This window comes from Sinohyriopsis cumingii, unplaced genomic scaffold (assembly GCF_028554795.1).
Source record: "Sinohyriopsis cumingii isolate HCF-2022 unplaced genomic scaffold, ASM2855479v2 utg001621l, whole genome shotgun sequence".
Lineage (NCBI taxonomy): Eukaryota > Metazoa > Mollusca > Bivalvia > Unionida > Unionidae > Sinohyriopsis > Sinohyriopsis cumingii.
The window spans coordinates 916,936-940,721 of NW_028316027.1; the positions used below are offsets into that span (position 1 = coordinate 916,936).

The window sequence follows — 23,786 nt, forward strand, 5'->3', positions numbered from 1 at the left end:
GTAGACAGGAATAATAAGTATTTGCGAGTGTTTGAAATGAATGGGTTCATTATGAATTGAGTGGCACTACATTTCAAAAGCAAAATTGGATTGAAATGCAAGAACTGTAGTACGGAATTAGTGTTGGTTCTGGATCGTAGAATGGAATTGTGTGTGTGTGATTGGATTTTTAACGTAGCTTGAATAATTTTTCAGTCATATTGCTACGATGTCTGCAGTGTGGCAGTTTATAGTGATGTATAGCACTGGGCATCATGCTGCAAACATGTAGTATGATGTTGCACCCAGTCACATTATCCTGACACCAGGCCGATCAGTCCTAACACTAACCTCTTAATGCTGAGCGTCTAGCGAGGTAGCTGTTAATACCATTTTTGTAAGTCTTTGGTATGACTTGGCTGGGGTTTGAACCCATGACCTCCCGCTTCTGAGGCGGACGCTCTAACCACTAGGACACCGGAGTGGTCAGAATGGAATTGTAACAATTACAACGGAAGCAATTTGTATTATGCTTGTTGGGGCATTCCTCACTGATGGCTGTCAGTGACATCATCATGGGAATGTGTAACAGCCACATTTTGTAAGAACAAGGTGTAGTTGGAAAACAATACAGACACTTTTCTGCCATTTCCACTGGCATCATCTCATATGATGTTATTTAAAAAAAACTTCCTACAACATACTCACAACATATAAAACCTTTATGCAAATCTGATGAAAGCTGCTTGTGTTTCTGAAACACATATTCCATACTGGTGGCAAGAATGTCCAAATCTACATTACAAAAATGAAAACATTACCATCCATCTAGGAGTTGCAAATGTATGAAATCCTCTTGTTGGGTAGTTTTACTAACAGGCTTTACAGCAGGGCCTTCCATTAGATTTAAATGTGGCAGGTAAGTTGACAAAGTAGGGTGGGGGGTTGGGGGGACCTACCCCAATGGGGATAATTCATTTTTTTTTTAAAGTAGCATGGTGTAAAGTAAAAGTAGATGGGCTGATAAGGAATCCACTGAATTTACAGACTAAAGGTTCAGACATTTGTTTTTAAGAGAAAAATGAAAGAAGGAAACAATACAACAGATATTTTAATATGACTTTAATGTTTATTTTCTAGATTTAATTAAGATTATGAATCAGAATCAGTCTCCAACTCCACTGTAAAGTTTATCTATTACTTCTTCTGCTCAGGCACCTGCAAATTAAAACAAAATTGTAATGCTTAAATAAAGTCATATCATCTCAGCACTAGTTACATATGCAGAAGTCATGTTAATCAGCATTATAAAAATGTATGAAATTTTCTTCACTGCACTTGTGCTTCCCTTACTATCGTTAAGCCATGATACAAGATAACTTTGCACTTACTTGTCATTTCTGGCAAGTGGATGGTGCAATAAATTTGCACAAAGATGAATTTATTTCATCCAAATATTTCATGTGAATAAAAATTCCAAATGGAGGCACTTGTCCGATCAGACAAGATATATGCATATTGTAGTTAGCTGGACTCTAGCTCTGATAGTCCTGGGCAATAGGATAAGCTGATTTTGTTATCAGTTTAGAAATGCATCCGCTTTGCAAATACTATGCTTTAAAAGACGAAACTGAATCCAATATTGATGAAATAAGAGTCATTTGGATTACCTTGTTTTTTATCATTCTGCGTTGGTTGGGTGCATGTTTGAGGGTCTCTGATATGGTCTCTTCCATTCCATTTGCCTTTGCTTTGCCATTAGTTTTCAAGCAGGCTTCTGCATGAGTAATACAATGTTTTAAAATAAGTTTCACAACAAAGGATGCATTGCATTTTTCTAAATGCCAGCAATAATCAATGGAATATTTTTAAAACATGTACTTTGAAATGTGTCTCAAGTTACTTTATCAATTCATTTAAAAATCTCTGGCAAGTCACATGAAAAACACAATTTAAATCAAGCCATACTTACTTATCAAAGACTTTCTCATTCACATCCTTTACCTCACACAATAAATATCAGCAACACCAACATTAAATTCACACAATCAGTACAAAACCTAGGTGTTACTCTGGACAGTACTCTCACATTGCACCAACATGTCATGAACATATGCAAGGCTGCGTATCTTGAGCTGAGACGCATCAGCTCCATTCTCAGATATCTTTCAGTTGATGCCACTAAAACACTTGTGTGTTCATTACTGCTTTCAAGACTGGACTATGGTAACTCAATTCTGTCTGGTTCATCTTAATATCTACTGCAGAGACTTCAAAAAGTTCAAAACATAGCTGCTTGGATCATACTTAGAGTACCACAATCAGAGCACACCTCCCCGCTGCTCTGTACCCAACACTGGCTATCCATTCGATCCAGAATCAAACACAACATTAGTTCTCTGTGCTACGTTTCACTGACAGACTCTAGTCCAACATACCTATCCGACCTCACCTATGTGTACACACAAGCAAGATACTTACACTCCTCTTCCGACAATCATATACTCATTATTCTCACTATGAAAACAAAGTCACATGGACAGCATTCTTTTGCATACCAGGGCCCAGCAACATGGAATGAATTGCCCACTGAACTTAGACACAAAGACGCAGTGATCCCATTCAAGAGTGCTCTCAAAACTACTTATTCTGACTACAAAAACAAACTTAATGACTTAATAATGTTAACTACCTTAAATATTCTCAGCATGTTTTTTATGTTTTCTAATTTCATGGTGTTTGTTTTTGTAATCATATCATTGTGTATGTTTTTATGTTGTCTAATGTTGCAAAGCGCTTAGAGCTTCTAAAGATTAGGCGCTATACAAAGTCCTCATTATTATTATTATTATATTTAGCTTGGATGAATATTTTTTAAATCAGTGGCCATAACTAAAAAATGGGATTTTGTTTTATGATCATAAAAGTATGTTGGACACCATCCATGATGTACAATGCTGTCTGACATTTCTATGCACCTAAGGTTTCCATCTCAAATATTAAAGCAAAATGCATACCGAATTTGACAGATTGATGAAAATAAAAAAAAGCAATGCTTACCATTTGAAAAGAGGCAATTTTCACTAGAATATTCTATTCAAAATGATATTAATTTTGGACACAGGGGATACCACCCCCATGTTTTCCTGACTCGTGATATGTCGGCCTATTCTGTGCACTGCTTTAAAAGATGTAATGTTTATCCATCGAGCTATAGAAATGAAATACATTTACTGTAGACTGTTTCTGTCAGCAGTTAAGTTGAGTAATTAGGTCAGGTTTATAGCTAGTTTACAAAATTCAATGTAGAATGCCAATAAATGACAAGATGTATTTTTGCAAACTAAAGTGATCTTGAAAAAAGATTAGTAAAGTTTAACATTTTATAAAAAATAAGCTATTATGTGGAAAAGAAACAACAATGAAATAGGATGCAATGTGTTTACGTCTAGTTTTGGAAGGTACCGTCTCTAAGGTACCATCATAATTGTACCGTAGTTTAATGGGTGGAAAGGCCATTGAAAGGTAAGGGCAGTGCGGAGACCATCGAGTATGTTCCAGAATAGCTGAATCTTTGTAGATACATAGATCCATTCGTAACTTCAGTCCGCAAGCGAAACACTGTACTTCGTATCCCAATCCTGACTCGGGTCCGAAGTAGACAAATCCTGTTCTAGCTAAAACATACGAAGAAGGTAATCCTTCCCTATCCGTAGGCCATTTTTGAAACATGTCCAATCGACGGGCACAATCACAATAGTCAGGTAAGAAGACTGGAAAATGGTAGGGTTTGAACTTGGAGTTCTCACTGGATTTCTCACTCGATTCTTGCTGCGGCGAATTCATCCTTCTGATGGGTGGCTATCCTCTTACAACCAATGTTTTATACCGACATGTCCATACGGCAAAGTAAAGTGGGTGGGAAGCCGCACTCGCTTCTGCTACACGATTTGATAGACTTTTTCCAAGGGTCGACTGACGATGTGGTGTGTGGGTAAACGTACAATCTTGTTGGGTTGATAGGTGGTCACTATCTCTAGACTGCAAGGCTTCTTTCAATATGCCAAAGTTGACCACTCGACTGGTACGATAATTCAGAGTAAGTCCTTTCACTTTACACTTCGTGTGCACTTCTCCTTGTTTGGCCCAGTATTCGTAGCCGTAATTTTTGGGACCACCACTAACGAAACTTAGAATCTTGTCATCGGGGTGCTTGTCTGTCCAGGCTCCTAAACGGTCTCCTTCGATGTCAGGGTGCTGTTGACTCGGGTGATTGATATAAATGCAACTGTCCATGTCAAAGTACAAGACACGTTCCCCTAACAGTTCTAAAGCTTCGTACAATTTTAAGCGAGCATGAGCTGTCATGTAAGCTGCAATGATGACATTTCCAAAGGGGTCATCTTCTACAAAGTTCAGATCTTCTTCGTAATTCACCAAGATCAAATCCTCACGAACGACGTCCACGTGTTTCATGAATTTGGCTTTGTCGTGAATCATCTGAAAGTAGCGGGAAGGTTCGGTCAAATACTCCGTCTTGGGTAAACACGGTCATTGTGCCATTTTACCCCACAAGCAATTTAACATCACTTTGGCAAACGATCGCCTGCCTTCGTTTTTCTCAATGTGATCTGAAGTAATGCCTTCTTGTGCCCAGAATTTCTCTCTGAATGTCTTTTGGTCTTCGGGAGTGTGACACCAGGACAGATAGCCACTGGCTTCTTGCTCAGTTTCAAAAAGGCATCCACGTAGTCTGCGAAAATGCCTTTCTGCGTGGGGTCACCCTTGTGGAATTATTGTGTCTTGGGAAAGTGGCAAATTTCGTACACTTCTAACAGTTGGTATCCCATGTTCAGAGCTTTGAACAATTCTACGCTGACCCATGTCCCCGTCAAGGCCCGTTCTTCCTGGGTGTGATGACAAGGTTGATCTTGGTTGCACGTTTCAGCACAAGTACGGCACAAAGGAAACATAAGTTTGCTTTGGCAATGGCGAGGTAAGACGGGATGGTATAGGTTCGTGGGAGGCAAAACTTTGCACTTGATCAAGCCTTCGTATTGTCGAATGTTTTTTAGGTCGATGTGTTCGGTGAACAATTGTGGGTGCCCTGCAGGAAAGCAACAATATTTGCACACGTAGGGATACAGTGAACACACGTCCAAGTATATGATTTCTTCTCCTTTCTCTTCGTCAGCTTGGTACAGCAAACAGGTGGCATTGGTCCTTCCTCCGTACAAACTATTACTTGGGTTCAGGGGGTCCATGAACTGGTAACTTTCCATGAGGCGTTTAAACTCGGGATCGGTGTTCAAACGGTGATTGTATTTGTGTTCCCACATTTCCACCACTTGGTATCCTTCCTGTTCTAACTTTAGGCGTGGCTGACAAATGGCCTGGTACAAGTCTTCCATGGTTCGTTGTAAGAACTGATTTTTAGTGCCGCGGTCAGGGTAACAGACGGGACATCCGTGAAATAAGCAACCGTTAAACTCGTACATGATCTTGGGGTTTTCTAAGTCCCAGCCATTGACCGAATGCATTCCGATGATCTTTCGCCCTGTCCGTTGCGGGCATGCTGAATCCATTTGTCTTCCTTGTCGCACAAGTAATGCAACCAGCATGGGGCTTTGACCGAGTATTGACGTTTGACATAGTTGGTCGTTTGAGGACTGATGACAGCCACAGTGTTTTCAAGCATGAATCGTTGTCGGTAGACTAAGGAACACGCTTTGGCAATGGTGCAAGCCTCTTTTAAATGATCAACCCCTCCGTGTTCCATGAACAGTTCTCGAAATTTTCCACAGCATCGCCGTAAAATGTCCATGTCGGAACGACGATACTTTAGCATTTCTTCCTGAAAGTCGAAAGGGTCGGAGGCGTGAGCCTGGTACCAAGCGTAGAAAGTTTCTCGTTCGGTACGCATGTTGTCAGGGTCGTAATAGTGAGCCTGAGGCAAATGGGGTAGAACGGCGTGTTGATTGGCTTCTGTATTGAAAAAGTGTGGAAAGTACCCTTTAGCCATTTCTGTCATTCCAAACATTTTAGGCATTCGACTCAAAGGCATGGCTAAGTAGCTCATCGAATCTTTAAACTGCACTTGTCCCACTTGCATGAAAATGATTTTGGCTCCGTTCAAAGTGATTTTAGGACGCTCGATGCCACGTTCCGTATAACATCTCAAAAGAAACTGTCCATCATATCCGGAGAAATTGTGAGCCATCACCGTGGCATGACAATGACAATCTCCATAATAATGTTCGATGTCCTCTTGGCTCCACGTCTTGTCGATGGGGTCTAAGACCCATTGTGTGAAATCGGCTAGTGTGTTCGGTCCTTGAAAGATTTTTTCACGCCCTCCAGGAATCTTACTGCAGTGAGGGCAATAACTCAAGATAGGTTCTTGAATCACTTCTCGCACGCTCGATGAGCCACGCAGAAATTAGGAATGTGAATACTGATCTCTTGCATGCATTCGAAATCGAAAAAGATGAAATTGCCTTTCTTCTTCTTGTGACCATCCTCTTTCTCTGGTTGGGATTGGTATTTTTGTATGTAGCATTGGTGTTCCAAGTCCACAATGCAGTGACAAATGTGACATTTTTTCTTTCCTGAACATACGTGTGCCTTGGTACTGTTGATACATAGACCTTGTCCACACATTGGGCACAATCTCAGGAGTTGACAAGCACATTTCTTCTGTGAACCTTGCATCTTCAGATGTTGTTGGTAACAGGCAGGGCTGACAAATGTGCGCAGACAAGCAGGACAATGCACTGGTTCTTGCCCTTCGCTCAGACAGGGTTGAGAGGCCAAACATCCTGAGCATTTCGATCCACAATGTTTGTGTTGCTCTCGATTATTATAACCATCATAAGTCACATTTCTCACAGTAATATTTGTATCCCAGGAATCCAGTGATAGTGGTAATGGTATCGAAATGGTCATCGTGATGATAGAGGTGAATGTATTTTCCATCCTTAAAGTCTTTCCCTCGAAACAACAGAGACCCGCGCACTTCTTGAGGGTGCACTTTCAAGGTGTATCGTGGAGCTAGGGCATCTTGCAATTTTTGCATCTCAGGAATGCCACAGGATGTGTCTTTGGACAGGCATGCTTGTTGTAACAGAAGTTCTGCTTCATTTCGTTGTTTGGCTCGGTTCGATTTTCGAATGTTCTCCCAGGCTCTTTTCCATTCTACCGTGTCGTTCTTGTCGGCATAGGTTCATCCCACCACGATGGCTCGGGCTAAACACATGTGGTCTTGAAAATTGTTAATTTGGACAAGACTTGTTTTGGTAATGCGAAGGTTGTTGACCAATAAGGTCTTTCTGCATTGTCCGGTCCCTTGAGGAGGAGAGACGTGGGTCATGTCCAGTGTGGCTTTTCCATCGGTGATGTCAAACTGGTCATTAGATTGTTGCACGTGTTGAATCTTGTCCATGACTTTGGAAGTGGTCAATTCTGCAGGGCTGCTAAACTCGATCCAAACAGGGGATTTCAAGCCGTCATGTTGTATGGAAAGTCTCAAGCGATCATCTTCTTTGGGTTGACATTGTCGCTTGAGTGTGGTGAGCAAAGAATCCCACATGTCGGTGATGAACCCTTTTGCTTTCTCTAACAGTACTTCAGACTTGAAATCTTTAAACTTCACTGTGTATTTGTAAGCCGTAGTTCTAAATTTTCTAGAGGGACGCTTTTCCGTCTCTCGAATGTCATAGTACTTTTCAGGGTTGACTAAGGGTGGTAAACTTTGTTTAGAGGGTTTGGATTCTGGTTCACTCATGTCCTCTTCAAAATCACTGGCATGAATTTGTGCCAAGACTTCAGCCCTAGTACGAGGCGATAGATCACGTTTCTGCCTCTTACTTTGTTCTTCTTTCTTCTCAAATGAATTGGATCATTTCATCTCGATAGCAAAAAGTCAAATGACTAAAGTTTAAACACCATGGATTAATTTATAGTCATAGCAGACCAGCGTATATAAAGGGTATGTGTCTTGTCCTTTCACTATTCATTTCACTCTCAAACTGAGCACAACAATGGAAGAGACTACCAAGATTGAACGTTTCATCAGAGCTTTGCGAGGGGTCATTAGAAAATTCTCTTCAGACCAGCCGAGGGACTACTCTCCTTCCTTTCAAGATAAAAGTCAAGATACTTGCTATATCTGTCAGAAGAAAGGGCATTGGTCTTCAGAGTGTCCAGACCGTCAAAAAAGAAAAAAAAGGGGTTAGAAGAGACAAAAGTCAAGATACCTGTTATTATTGTCAAGAAAAAGGACATTGGTCACCAGACTGCCCAAAAAAGAAACAAGAGGAGTCAGAAGAAGAGAGGGATTCTTCAGAGGAAGAGGAAGAAGAAGAGGAAGAAAACAGACAGGTGAAGAAAAAGAAACAGGAGAAGAAAAGAAGGGAAGAAAGTGAGGAGGAAGAGGAGGAAAAGACTATGACGGTGAAGAAATTAAAAAAACAGAGAGTGAACAATGAGACAGAATAAGTCTATGAACTTTTTAAAGTGCTCTGTTGTGAATTGTGAATTGTAAATATTTATAAAAGAATAAATTAATTATAAAAGGTAAGTGTCTTTGGGTTTTGATTTTAAAATAAGAACCTACACTCACGCACACTCATACACAGACAGGTACTATTGGGTAAAATGTTTTTTTTTAGTTATTGGCAATTGAAAGCCTATCTCTTTTCGAGAGACGTGGATGGCCCTGAAAAGGGCCTTTTTTGGTGTAAGGGGTGAGTTTAAACAATCAACTTTAACTGTCTTAAGCCTTTGCCATGGCCAAGGCCTACTTCTGGACTGCGTACTGTTGATGATGATTTCGTTGAAATCACTAAGGATGGTGCAGTAGGCGTAGTCACAGGGTTGGAGTGTTTAGCTTGGGAAGGTCGTATTCTCTTCGGCCGTAATAAAGAAGTCTGATACATCTGTTTCAGACTTCTTAACTAAAATGTCTAACAGTACCGTGACCGTTTGATTTTGACACCCTTGTTTCTTTGCTGCTGCGTCTTCTTCTTCTTGTTTTTTTCTTACCTCTTCTTCTTGCTGCTGTTGCTGTAGGAGAAAAGCTTGTTCCGCTTCCTTTTGCTGTTGTATAAATTTCTCCAATTCTTCTTTCTGTCTCTGTCTAAAATTTTCCATGTGCGGTAATGAAGGAGAAGGTGACGAAGGTTCAGGAACAAATTCTTGCAAGGTAAAAAAATCCACAAAATCCCAATTCACCTCTTCTGAAAGTAAGTCTGGGTTCCCTTGGGTAGTCTCCACCATCAGTGCACCCAAACTGATCGTTTTCTGAGTTTCCGTCATGTTGAAAAACTGTCGCTTAGATTGACTACGCACAGGCGCTAGCGAATCTATATAGACTATGTGACGTCACAGACTGCTCTCTTCGGATTGGACGTGGGCTGACTGAATTTTGTAACGCGTGTTTGGATTGGTCAACAAACTCAATCCGTTTCAATCCTTCCTCCCCCTATAAATAAGTACAGTTCACTGCATTCCTTCACCTGTTACTCAGCACCCCAACATGTGGACCGATGTACAATTTTCAACGCTTGTGTCTTCGATGATGTTCCGGACGGACATATCAATGTATGTCCGATCCAACTGGACAGTTATCCACAGGACAGACACCAGCCTGTGGATGCGAAGAATCTTATGTGGAGCATCAAGGATGCCTCAAAAGAGTCTTAATCTATGGTCCTGCAGTCAGGCACAGCCTAAGGTCAAGAAGAAGATGTCACAGATGCCCTTTATGTTAAGGGTATATTAACATAAAACCAAAGGCCCTTTTCAGGGCCATTCCTATCTCTCGAAAAGATCTTGACTTTCAATTGCCTACCCCTTTTTTTATTTTTTTGTTTAAAAAAATAATAAAAAAATAGAGACCCCTCCCTGTTTCAATTTTCGCCTGTTCCATTTTCATAGACCCATCAGGTCGGGACCTTATTAAAATAGGGTCCCGACCCTGTTCCATTTCCCCTAGTCCCAAGACAGTCCCACGATTTATTCCCCATGTTCAATTTCCCTTGTCCCTAGAGTGAATAGTTTTTTTTCTTTCTCCCATGTTAAATTCCCCTTGTCCCTAGAATGGATATTTTTTTTTCTTTCTCCCATGTTAAATTACATAGTCCCCAGAGTGGATATACCCTTTTTAACATGGAAGTTCCCTAGTCCCTAGACCGTCCCTATTCACTACTACCATTGTCATTACCAGCCTGAAACCCAATTTAATGCCATTTGTATAAATTCATTTCAAATAAATATTATGATATAGTTGAAGTGTAAAGTCAAGCAAGTATTCTGTTTGCAGATTTTACATTTTAGATATTATAGTAAAGTCATATTTTCTCTTGTTTAGTAAACTTTATTGCAACTGGTTCCAAAATAATAAATCTTATTTAATGTTCATTCACCAGAATAGGTATTAATACAATCCCGAATTAACTGTATGGTACTAAAATATACCCTGATCTTGTGTGAGATTGTAATATACAGAACTATACCTCAAGACAACAATAATATATTGAATTTATATTGTATCAAGACTGTCATGGTTATGAACTCCAACTTTATTCAGGTTTTTTCATAATAAATGATCATCTTGTGCTATGGTTGAAAAGAAATCAAAGTTCAGTTTAACTCCATTCTCTCCACATTTGTAAGTTGTTAAGAGGCATACTCATCCTCAGTGTTATAGTAAAATGTAATCTTATTTGGATCAATCTTGGTGGTGTAATATATGAATGGAGAAAGAATATTATCATCCAGATTAAAATATGTTTTATTCAGACTCTACTAAAATTTTTAGTTGGATATGGGTTACGGAGCCTGATGTGTACGAACAAAGCAATGTGTATCATGACCTTTTTAATTTAACATTTTAAACTCCTGCAGAAGAAAGAGATTTTTTAGATCCATTAATCTGTATTAACAAAAACATTTCTTCAGTATGATTTTCAATTACTTAGTATTGACAAAACTCATATTTTAAAGTTGTTGTTTTTTTGTGTTTTGGTTTGGCCTTTTATGGTAAACCAACACAAGTAAGTTATTTAGTGCCAAGGCACTTTAAGTATAGTGCCTTGCCCAAGGACACACCATGGTAGCTAACCCAGGTTGGTCTGATGGTAGAATTTGAACCTACCTTATTTCACAGGTCCAGAAAGCTAACCACTGAGCCACTACAGCTCCCCATCTTATAGTGGAATGCTGGTATACTTTATGATCAAGAAGGATGGGTTGGGGTATGCATGTTGCATCTGAAAAAAGTGATGGAATTTTTGTTTACATAATATTTTAGTCATACAATATGAATCATTTTCTATAGATTTAAGATGTATCAGATCAAGTTAAGAAAAATCATATATTCTGTTTCCTGGGAATGTACTAAAATTCACTGTTATTGTTTGATTTTTTGGTAGTAAGCTTACTTGGTATTTTTTTCTTTTTAACTTGAATACCTAATTTGTTAACATCCTATTCTAAATCTTCAGAGTTCTGTCTATTAAGTGACAACTGTTGATACATGTAGGGAAGTTTTTGTTTATATCTTTTGATTTTTGTGATTCTGGAAGTTGCAGTATTTGTTGTTGTATTATAACCATTTCAGTAATTTAATGAATGCAGAGTATACTGCTCTATAAATGAAATTTAAGTGAAAATAATGTAAAAGTATGTTTCACTGCAAATATAAATTGTTTAAAATAATATATCATTTATCATATGACTATTCAATTGTGGTAACTAGTATTCCATCCAATATCTATATATTAAAATATGTCTTTTCATACAGCTGGTGATCATTTAGATACAAGTCCAATTGAACATAATCAAATTATCAATGCAGGTGTTTTTATTAGTAGTAGTATTGCAAGTATAAGTGTTAGTATTAAGATTTCATATACAGGTATGATAAGTGTATCATAATGTTTAAATGATGCTCCTTGTTACAACATAAAATATGTTCATTGAAACAAATGGTTCACTGGTAAATTGGCAGCAAAGGTCTTCACTGAATTATGTTGCATAAACTATTTTACAATAAAACATATATGATGCATCTCAATTATGATGAATGTGAGGAGAAGGATTAATAATAATGCAATTTAAGTTATCTTCATAACATAAGTTCTAGCAGATGTGTAATTTTTATGTGGTTCATCATCAGTTTGAAACTGGTCTGTGATTTCTGGATCTGGACATGCCTGGTCCCCTGCTGTTGTGCTGCTATGGTCTTTACAGTTCATTAGGATATCAGTTACACTTGGTTTACATTTAGAACCCCATGGGATGGAATGCCCAGTTTGAAACTGAGAGAATGGTTAATTATCCATAATATAACTCCTGCAGTTATTATTAGGTTTGATATCAAGGTCTTTCTTTAAAAGCTTTTCAACTCAGGTTCTGTTCTACCATACAGATAAATAAAGTCAAATTCAAGGCTTTCAGATTTGTCCAGTTTGTTTCATGTGTTGCGGCAGACAGACTGTATATTGCCACTGTACCATATAAATATCAGTGCTTAGTCTGCTCTCAGTTGCTGTGGTTTGATTAGTTACAAGTGTCATCACATGTGACTAATTATTGACCAATGTAATGAAACTTGTATAATTAGAAGGCTGTATTTGAAAACTCTAAAGATCTTAAAAAGAAAATTGGATCGGGGTAAGTAAAACCTTTTACTTTGACCATTTGGCTAGAAAATAATTTTCAATAAGTTTAAATTGGATAATAGTAATATAATAATTAATTACACAAATCAGAATAAAAGCTATTTGCATATCCCCTTACAGCTGTTGCTTTTTCATAGTACTAAGTAGAATAAAGTATAGTTAAGACAGATAGCTTTAAGCTAGAATTAAACTCAAATAAATTGCAAGAAATCAAAACAAACCCAGGATTAAAACTAAAGAAATATCCCGTCATATATACCTTACATCAAATAAAGAAACTCAAGATGGATAACAACAAAATTAATGTCACATCATCAAATAGTTATCTCAGCTGCCTGGTCAACCTAAAGGCAGATAAACTAAGGCAAACTTACTCCGAAGCAGTCTCATCCCCCCTAAGAGAAAAACGACAGATACAGTTCTTAACGCCAATTTTCAACTCGACCCCAACTGACTCGATGAGTAGACTCTACCTGTCACCAAGCGTAAACGAGAATGTGGACAATCTACCGAGTAACCGCAAAACTACATCCGACATGAGTACCTAAACTGAGGAACAATACTCAACAAGCACAAAAACAACCCAGACCACGCTGGTTAAAAACACTAGCAGCCAGGGGACTCAAACTGAGAACCTACTAGATGAAACAGAACGCCCTCACCCTACCACAAATAAAGCAGTCATACACGACTCAACAAAAGGTAAGAATAATAGGAAAACCAAATCCCAAATACCAGTTAGAAAGAATAAGGAACACACTAACTGTCAGAATACAAGACCCAGCAAGCCGGTTATGGACAACGAAACAAAGTCAGCTAAAGAGACAAACACCAGGGAAAAAAAGACCAGTCTGCAAAATATCCAAAACAAGAAACACCCCGCTGAACTGACTCTCTTCGTCAAGGGAGTAAATTCCAAAATAACGAAGTTAACCTTTAAAACCATAGCATGGCAATTGAACAAACATCACCAAGGAGAATTCACGCTTAAAAGCACTAGAGACGACTTGCTGATAATCAAATGCACCACTGAACAACAGATTGCCAAATATATGGAAATTGAAAGAATAGACCAAATAAATGTTCAGGTCACTAGACACAACAGAACAAAACAACACATAGACCCAAACCCCCCAAAAACACACAACAAAGGAGTCATATACGTATCAACTCAAAATAAAACCAATGAAATAGTAGACTACATAAGGAGTAAAGGACAGGAAGTAGAGAAAGCAATCCGCCTAAAAACAAGAAGGGGAAAGGATAGCACTGCAGTGGTACTCTTTTTTAAGGGCGCCACCCCAGAAACTATCAAAATAGCCGAAAAACTCGAGGCTAAAAAAATGTTTGCTTTCAAAAACAAACCACGGTTCTGTGGCAACTGCAAAAATTGGGGGCATTACTCTAAGAGTTGCGGAAACCTATTCCGGTGCAATCAATGTGGTCTTCACCACCCAGACCGGAAAACATGTAGCGCCACCAATCAGCACTGCGCTAACTGTAGTGGTAACCACAAACCAAACCACGCAGAATGCCCCAGGGCTCTTAGAGAAGCCCTAATAGTCGAATATATGATCTCCCATGGGGTAAACTATAAGCAGGCCAAAACAAAAATCAGGATACCAAAAACAAAATAAATAGGTAGCACCCTCACTGGTAGGAAACACGCATAAAACGAAAACAACAGTAAATTAAACAAACTATTAAGACTTTTTGCACTAGAGATGGATTCCAGAGCAGAAATCAAAATATGGCAATGGAATGCACGCGGCCTTAGGGCCCACGCTGACCAACTAAATAACAAAATACTTGAACAGGAAAGAAAACCAGATGTTATATGCATACAGGAAACCCACCTAAATGATACCTCACGTATCCCAAACATCATAGGCTACAACACCAAATACCTAAAGCATCGATCCCCCACAGCAAGAGGAGGGGGGTTAGCAACCTTTGTTAGAGATGGAATTACATCAGAAATGCATAAATTAACAGATAGTAGACCGCCCAATGACTTCGAAATACAGATAGTCAAAATAACCGCTCAAACTAAGCAGGTACTAATCGTTAACCTCTATGAAACAAATGAGCAGCGCAATTTAAGTGCAGACGAAACAATCAAAATGATTAAAGACTGTGGAGAATGGGTGGTAATATGCGGGGACTTCAATGCGCACAATGAACTATGGGGGAGTCAAAAGACGGACATTAAAGGAAAAATTGTAGAAAAATGGGCACAAAAATGCAACTTAGTTTTTCTAAACAACGGAATGCACACCCGGATAGATGACAGAACAGGCCACACATCAGCAATAGACCTATCTCTATGCACACCAAGATTAACAGGCATTTCTGATTGGCAAGTTGATGAAAGCGACCCTATGGGAAGTGACCATTACCTTATAAATATAGAAATACAAATTAGAATACCTCAAAATAAAGCGTCCTTCACACCAAGATGGAAATACGAACAGGCCAACTGGATTAGGTTCAAACAGATAGGTGACTCAATTGACCCAGAAACCATATATCACCGGGACATTGACACCTTTAATGACAAATTAATAGAAACCATTAACACAATGGCCCAAGAAACAATTCCTAAAACTAAAGGAGTAGCACCCAAACCCACGGTGCCCTGGTGGAATAATGAATGTAAAATAGCAATTAAAGAGAAAAAAAGAGCTCTAAACAAATTCAAAAGAACTAAAAATAATAGGGACTTTAACTACTACAAGGAAAAGGAAAAAACTGCCAAACAAACTATTATGATAGCTAAACAAAACTCATGGAGAGAATTCTGCTCAAAACTAGATATTAACACAAAATCGAAGGAGGTGTGGCAAAGAATTAAAAAAATGAGAGGCAAAACTAAATCAATAACCCCCAACATACCTGGACAAAACAACAAACATAAGGCAGAATTATTCGCAAACTATTTCGCCAACATGTGTAGCAATACCAACTTAGAGGATAAGTTTAAAAATCATAAAAGGCAATTTGAGGAAAGCAACTCTGACAACATAAAGGAAGCAGGAAATAATGACGGCCCACTAAACCTTCCGTTTACAGAAGCCGAATGGAGAAAGGCCCTCGCCGGCAAAAAGACCACATCCCCCGGGGAGGATACTTTGGGGTATGAAATGTACAAGAACCTACCCAAAAAACTTGTCACAATTGCACTTAACCTCATTAATAAAATATGGGAAACCGGTACCATACCTATAAGATGGAAAAAGGCAGTAGTGGTCCCGATTCTTAAGCCTGGAAAACCCTCAAGCGATATAAAATCATACAGGCCCATATCACTAACAGACAATATATGTAAAATAATGGAAACTATGGTAAACAACAGGCTGAAATACCATTTAGAAAGCAAAGGACTACTAGCTAATACACAGAGCGGGTTTCGCAACTACCGAAGCACAATAGACCAACTCATGAGACTAGAAACCGCTGTCAAATTAGCATCTAGAGAAAAATTTTAAAAATCCAGATATGTTACAGCCATCTTCTTAGACATGGAAAAAGCATATGATCTAATGTGGACTAAGGGACTGATAAGTAAACTTAAACCATACGGAATAACTGGCAATATATACAAATTTATTGCTAACTTCCTAACCGATAGAAAGATACAAGTCAGACTAGGACAAGACTACTCCGAACGATACAAACTGGAAAATGGCACGCCACAATGAAGCGTAATCAGCCCAACTTTATTTAATATAATGATAAACGACCTGGAAACAGCGGTAAAACCCAACCACCTTGACTTATCCCAATTCGCCGATGACAGCGCCGTATGGAAAACTGGCAACCCAGCCAGCAGAGAAACGACCAAGCACTTACAAAAAGGACTAAACGATATAGGAAATTGGACAGATAAATGGGGATTTAAATTGTCACCTCTAAAAACAGTAGGCATAGTTTTCAATCCGGGAGGTGGCCACCCCCCACCCACTCCAAACTTAACCCTAAAGGGGGTACCCATCAAATTCGAAAAACAAGCGACCCTCCTAGGTATGGTATTCGACCACGAACTCACGTGGGCAGCTCATATCCAAGAACTCGTAACGAAGTGCAAACGAGACATCAACCTCCACAGAAACCTCAGAGGGGTGAATTGGGGGGTTGATCAAAAAACACTCGTTACCCTATATAGAGCACTTATAAGAGCAAAATTGGACTACGGTTGCCAGGTATATGGAGCGGCGAACGCCACGTTACTAAAGAAACTAGACACAGTCCAATCAAAAGCGCTAAGGGTATGCACCGGCGTCCTAAATGGTACCCCCACACAAGATATCTTAATAATAGTAGGAGAACCCCCGCTAGACCTAAGGCGGAAGGAATTGATGCTGCGATACTCGACTCGAATATCAATACACCAACCCAACCACCTCACGCTACAAGCCCTCTTAGCATGCGACAAACCATTCGATACAAAAGGAAAAAATAAAAAAATACCTAGTGGGAAAATAATTATAGAATTAAAAAGGAAATTTCAAATCGCAAATATCAACCCAGAAAAAATAAGGTACTACCCAGACCCCCCGTGGACCTGTTCCACACCACAAATAGATCTTAGCTTACGTAAACTAGGACAAAAACAAAATGACCCGATAGGACTAAGAGCATCAATACTAACGTACATTGACAACAAATACGAGACATACACGCAAATCTTCGCAGATGGATCAAAAACCAAAAATCCAAATAAAACTGCAGCAGGGATAGTGATCCCAAAATTAGATGTCGCCGTTGGAAAAAGACTCCCAGACCAATGCGCTATATACACGGTAGAATTCATGGCAATACTAATGGCATTAACATACGTAAAAACATACCCCACAACTAAGGCAGTCATTCTAAGCGACTCTTACAGTGTACTACAATCGTTAGCAACAGACCAATCCAAGAGCAGACCTAATATGATTAATCATGCAAGATCGCTACTTAAAGAGATTGAAAAAAACAACAAACACGTTGAATTCGTATGGATACCCTCTCACATCCATAATCCCAGGCAATGACAAAGCAGATGCAGAAGCAGAAAACGCCACAAACGAACCAAAAGCCCAAAATATAGCATACAGCGTCACTGAAATCAATAACATGGGACAAGATCAATGACATGTGGCAAGAGCTATGGGAAAAATCGGATGCAAACAGTCTAATACACACGATGATGAAAAAAGTAAGTAGAAAAGTCGAAAGTCCGACCTTCAAAAATCCATACGATATAACAATAATAAATAGAATAAGAACAGGTAAAACACTATTGGCAGGATGCGCAGGGAAACACATAAAAAGGGGACCAACCGAAAACTGCCCCTACTGCCCAACTCCAGAAACAATCGCACACTTAATAAATATATGCCCCAAATACAACCAGGAAAGGGCCGAACTAAAATCTCAACAGGAACAAATAGGAGAACGGTGGACATACCCGGAGTTACTTGTGGCAAAAAACAATAACATAGGAATGACCTATAATAACATCATGACATTCATTAACAAAATAGGCAAAAGGGGACAAATCTAAACCGAATGAAGGGTTGGGTATAAAGAGAGACCATGTAAAGAAATTAAAACCAATAAACCTAAAAGATCGAACCAAAAAAGAAAAAAAACCAATCAAAATATTACAAATCACTGTTTGGGAATTGTGACGGCCGGCTCGGGCTAGTGGGTTCACAGACTGACACCGCCGCTCATAACCCGAACAATAAAAACCAGATAAGGACGAATATTACAAAATCACTGTTTTGGAATTATAATGGCATGCTAGGCCCCGTAGGTTCAAAAAAAAATAAAAAAAAGAAAAAAAGGAAAAAAAAAAAAAAAAAACAAAAAACAAAAAAAAAATATTAAAAACTAAATCAAAGACCAGTCAAAATATTACAAATCACTGTTTGGGAATTGTGACGGCCGGCTCGGTATCGTGGGTTCACAGACTGGCACAGCCGATCATAACCCGAACAATAAAAACCAGATAAGGACAAAATATTACAAAATCACTGTTTCGGAATTATAACGGCATGCTAGGTCCCGTAGGATCAAAAAAAAATTAAAAAAATATAAAAAAATAAAAAAAAAAAAATATACATTAAAATAAATCACAAATAGCTAAGCTAAACAAAAATAACAGGTAAATAGCCAAGTGGTCAAAGCGAAGGGAAACAAAGGCAATCAAACCACCTCCCTCGAAGAAAACATCTCAGGCGAACATGGCAGTATCAAAAGGACGAGAAGACCAAAATAGAAACGGACACGGGATAAGGCAGAAAGAGCTGAAATAAAGAAGAGCAGGAAAAGGCACAGGATGAAGTTAAACGTCCTAAGGCAGTAAAAGAAGAAAGAACAGGACACTTGCAGACCTTGGGGAATGAAGGCAGAAACAATGAAAAGAGTATGCCTCAAATAATCAAACCACCCCCACCCCCCAGTATGAAAAGAATTGCCTTCCCGAAATCAAACAAAAGAAATAAGGCCACCCCCCCCCACATCTACTTATAAGTGTGAATGAGAAAGTGAGCGTGAATGTGTGTTGTCGGGATATGTGGGAAAAGCAGAAAAACGAACAAAAATGTCTATAGCCATCACACAAATATAGCATACACACTCCCTACCCACCTTTTTTTCTTTTCTTTTCTTTTTTTTTTTCTTTTTTACAAACAAATTTTACCACATAGGGCTTTCATTCTGACCCACGAAAGCCCTCTTTTGACCAACAACTTACTGGCCCTGAAACACACTGATTGGTTTAAAGCCACACGTACGAAATACTTAACCAAATTGAGATCTCCAAAACAAAATAAAGGGCTACTAAAAGCCTACTAGATGTGAAAAAATTTTCGGAAAATTCAAGTACGCAAAGTACACAAAATTTAATAGACCTTACAAAAGATAGGAAAATTCACAACTCAGGAATATCTGAAGCGTATGTGACAATCACATGTTTGGCAAGATAGTACAGGAATAGCCCAATAAATATAGGGAACTGGGCATTGATTGCAACGAAAATTTCATAATACTGCTGCTGGTGTGCTTCGGTTACTGCCTGAAATGAGAGAGGAAGGAGATGCAGGATGCAGAAACAGACCACCAACGGAGTACAACGATGGAGAAGGTTGCAGCGATGAGAGCCTGGGCGGGACCTTTTGGGGCACCTGGGCTTCGGCTTGCTTGCTTGGGGGCATTGTATAAGTTAATCGCTAAATTCAAAAAGTACACAAACGTGTACAAACTAAACAGTCGCACATACCGAAAGGTGCACGTGACTTTAATCCAATGAATGAATGAAATGTGTGCTAGAGGGTAGGGTTAGCAGTTATACTCCCAATTATGTTTGTGATGAGCAAAAGCAGCTGCACAAATTTGAGCTTTTAGTTTGGTTCTGGTAGGGTCACAGGATGCAGGTACATTTTACATTCATTTTTTACTAGAAATAGCTATTTTCAATATTTTTCTGTGACAAGGCAACTAAAAGAATCAGTATGTGCCTTATGCATGAATAAAGTTCACTAGTACTATAACAAATTAGCATACTTTTCATCACCCCTCTACCATCAAGATTTTTTTATATTTACCTCTGTAGCAGACACAAATAAAAGTCGGCAGCTCATTTGCAGACTAAGTTACGCATATGATCTCCAATGCTCATCTAACTGTGACAGGCAGTCACCAACAAGCCAACCTATTTCCATGCCTAACTCAAAGTAAATCTGAACCACATTATAGATTTAGCTTATGTGTAAATTTATAAATGCTAGGCTTGTGATAATTAGGTTCATGCCTTCTACCTTAAAAATTAGAGGGATGTCAAAATACGAAACTATCCAGTGAGACCTATGATGTTAATTTTAATCCCTATGGGATTTGTGACATGAAAAACCCAAATGCTTTATGTATTAAAAGGTAACTAATGGGGGCAGGATCTGCAGTGAATCAATGGTTAGTATGCTAGACTCCTGATAAAAATGTTTGTGTTAAAATCCTGTTATCAAGTCAACCAGGTTACCTACTGCAATGTACCCTTGCCTTACTCCAATTCCCTCAGTACTCAGTAAACAACTAGTGTTGCTGTACATAACAAAACCAGTCCATATTGATTTTACATATTTTACTAAATCCTGACAAAAATAATTCTCTAAATAAAGAATGATTAATATGTGATGGTCTCACATGTAATCAAACTCTTCCAAGCTTTTAATGATATGAACCGATTTATCAATGTTTATCAAATTTGCATGAAAAACTATTTCTTATTTGTCATCAAATATGTTCAATGTTTTGATCATATAAGCATTTCTGCTACATTAGATCAAAATAATCTTTTTGTCAGAAATAGAGCCCTTATAGTATTTGCAAGGTCAACCAATCAGATGCAGAATTTGAGTTTAATATGAATGAATATTTTTTTTACAAAATTGCTCTTTTGCTATATCTTGATGAGATAAATCTATTCACCAAGTCTGATGAAATTAATGAGAAATAGTTTTAAGAGCAGTAGCAAGAATGGCTAGTGAGATGTAGAACCACCACATTATATGCATAGATTTTGCTTATAGCCTCAGACATACAAGCAAATAATTAAACAAGTCAGATCTAAATTGGATCATAAACACTGTTGTGCAAATCATAAGAAACTCTGCCAATCAGATGCAAGGTCACTTCACTACCATACCTTTATCACACTCATAATAAGCATCATTGTGAAACTTGACTCTATAAGCCCAATGGCCAAGCATGATCAAACTTGAATCAGCAGTAGTGGTTATAACCTCATGTATTTGTATGCATCTTCACTTCTTCAATCTAGATCTCATTTATATAAGCATGTATTCTACGTTTAGTAAAAACTGCACTACATGTATAAATATTGCATGCGGTGGTAACATACTCAGATGAAAGATCACCTTATTATTATTAATGGTTAACACTCATCAAACTTCAAGGACAACTTAATGATTTTAGCCTATATTGTGGAAGTATGGCTTTTAGGCTGGTTAAAAAACTCAACTAATCTTATACATGATCACATGTATATACTTGGATTTTGCTCATTATTAGATTTATCCAAGATGTTGATTTAAGCCCAAAACCAAGTTTTATATAAACAAATTGATCAGAACTATGGACTCCAAAGTAGCTAATTTCTTACTGTTGAAAGACAGAAGGGGATGTGAAATAAATAACACACTCTGGACCATTACATAAACCCACTTAGCCTTTTGACCAGTTGAGATAAAATATCAACAATAATGTTAAATAAGATTGATAAATTATGTTTTCTCACATTACCTCTAGCCCTTTTCAACATGGATGGTATTTTTCTTCCACATATGTCAGCTCTTAATTAGTGGCCCTTTCCCATCATGAATGTTGTAGGTGAAACTCTCAGAATTAGGCTTTTTAATTTATATCTGTAGAAGAAAAAAACTATTGGTCTGCATATATCAATGTCACCATTTCTGTATTAGATTAAAATACCATATGTGTGTGTGTGTGTGTGTGTGTGTGTGTGTGTGTTAATTTTAGAATTTAAGCAAACTTGTCTCCATGTGTTTATTTTAAAACTGATGATGATAACACATAACAGGTTCAATGGATAAAATGTTATTTCTTACTTCTTACAACTGCTCATTATATCTGAATTTACATTCAATATTTGTTTTAATTAACATATTTGGGATATTGGGCAAATTATTTATTTTGTAGTTTATCATTATATCATTTACCAGTCTTTTATCATTCAAATATGTAATATAGTACCATTATACTGACTTCATATTCTATATGATATCCCAGCAATACATATTAAGCAGATAAGTGCAAATAAAAATGTTCAGAATGTAAAATTTACTCCAAGCTCAAAGAAGATCAGCAAAAGATAATATCCAACAAATTACCAAACAAAAAGCGAAGTTAACGCAGTTACCTTTATTATGACGTCTCCAACACCAACGGTACTGTACAGCTACGTCTTCTGAGTTTTACCGTCATCTTGTCTTTCAAACCAGAATTAATTTCTTGAGCTCTTACAAAATGAAGAAACTTTTAAATACTATAATTTAAGCAGCTTCTTTACATGCCATCAGATAAATTATGGCACAGTGTTATGTCTGTCAGCAAAACGCAACTTCACATTTGGACGGCGCGCTGTGTGTGCATCGCCGACACAGCAACTGACATGAATTCTCTATTAGCAGACAATGATTCGGAATAAATCCTTCGCAAATCTAACATTCTCGATTTTTCATAGTTCCACTTTTCATTGTTGCATCTGTTTGATTGTACAATTGCTAATGATGTTCAATGAATCAACTTCAATTCATCTGCTGTCTGAAATCCCGGTTCAGTTGGTATTTTCTTCCGCGCATGATGCCGTGTAAATAAAAGATACGGTCGACATTCAAAGTGGTTTAGGTTAATTTATTATTTTTCTTTATTAAGGTCATTTGCAGAAAGTGTTTCGCTAGGGTAAGAAAAAAAAATATAACAAAAAGAAAACTTTCTTTTCCAACGCTAATACTGTATATATTTCAATTTGTGATTGATGCTATAAATAAAAAAAAAATGATAATAAAGCATTTTAGCCCGTGGCTTCGGCACGGCACTCGTTTTTGTGGGTTTTTTAAAATGTTGTTAGTGTTGTTTTGGGGTTGTTTTTTGTGTGTGTACCACACTAAAAAACATACCAGGTATTAGGCCTAACGTAGGAAAAGAAATTATCCTCTATTTATTACTATTCTTACTGTCAAATGACGCAAAAGTGATCAAATTGCTATTAAGATTTTGTTTTGTATAACACTTACCGCTCGTTTTCCTCGAGATAAAGCAGCCACTTCAAAATGATTATAAAATCTGTGACAGATGAAAAACGTGGTTTAAATAATTCGTAATCGCCTGCCTTAAAATACTGTAGGAATTTGCTAATGTATTTCATGGCCCTCGTTTGAATAGATACCAACGATCATGTATATCGACCAAATTTTGTATATTCCTGCCCACAATCATGTATTTTGTATTAAACCGTATATTACACGAGCGCTCTGTGGCAAACACGGGGGGGGGGTCTCTATTATACCCAGAGGCGTAGCTATGATATTTTGCGCC

General features: G+C 38.0%; 1 long non-coding RNA gene across 2 annotated transcripts; it reads right to left on the reverse strand.

Annotated features, from left to right (window-relative positions):
• Nucleotides 1–1,086: 1,086 nt before the first annotated feature.
• On the reverse strand, nucleotides 1,087–23,132 carry LOC149771867 (uncharacterized). Of its 2 annotated transcripts, XR_016418155.1 has the most exons (5): nucleotides 22,609–23,132; nucleotides 21,972–22,093; nucleotides 11,135–11,249; nucleotides 1,650–1,756; nucleotides 1,087–1,197 (listed from the first exon to the last, which is right to left on the reverse strand). It is a non-coding gene; the product is annotated as an uncharacterized LOC149771867 (long non-coding RNA). The 2 variants fall into 2 exon arrangements; XR_016418154.1 differs by lacking the exon at nucleotides 22,609–23,132 and having other exon boundaries at nucleotides 21,972–22,543.
• Between the last annotated feature and the right edge of the window lie 654 nt (nucleotides 23,133–23,786).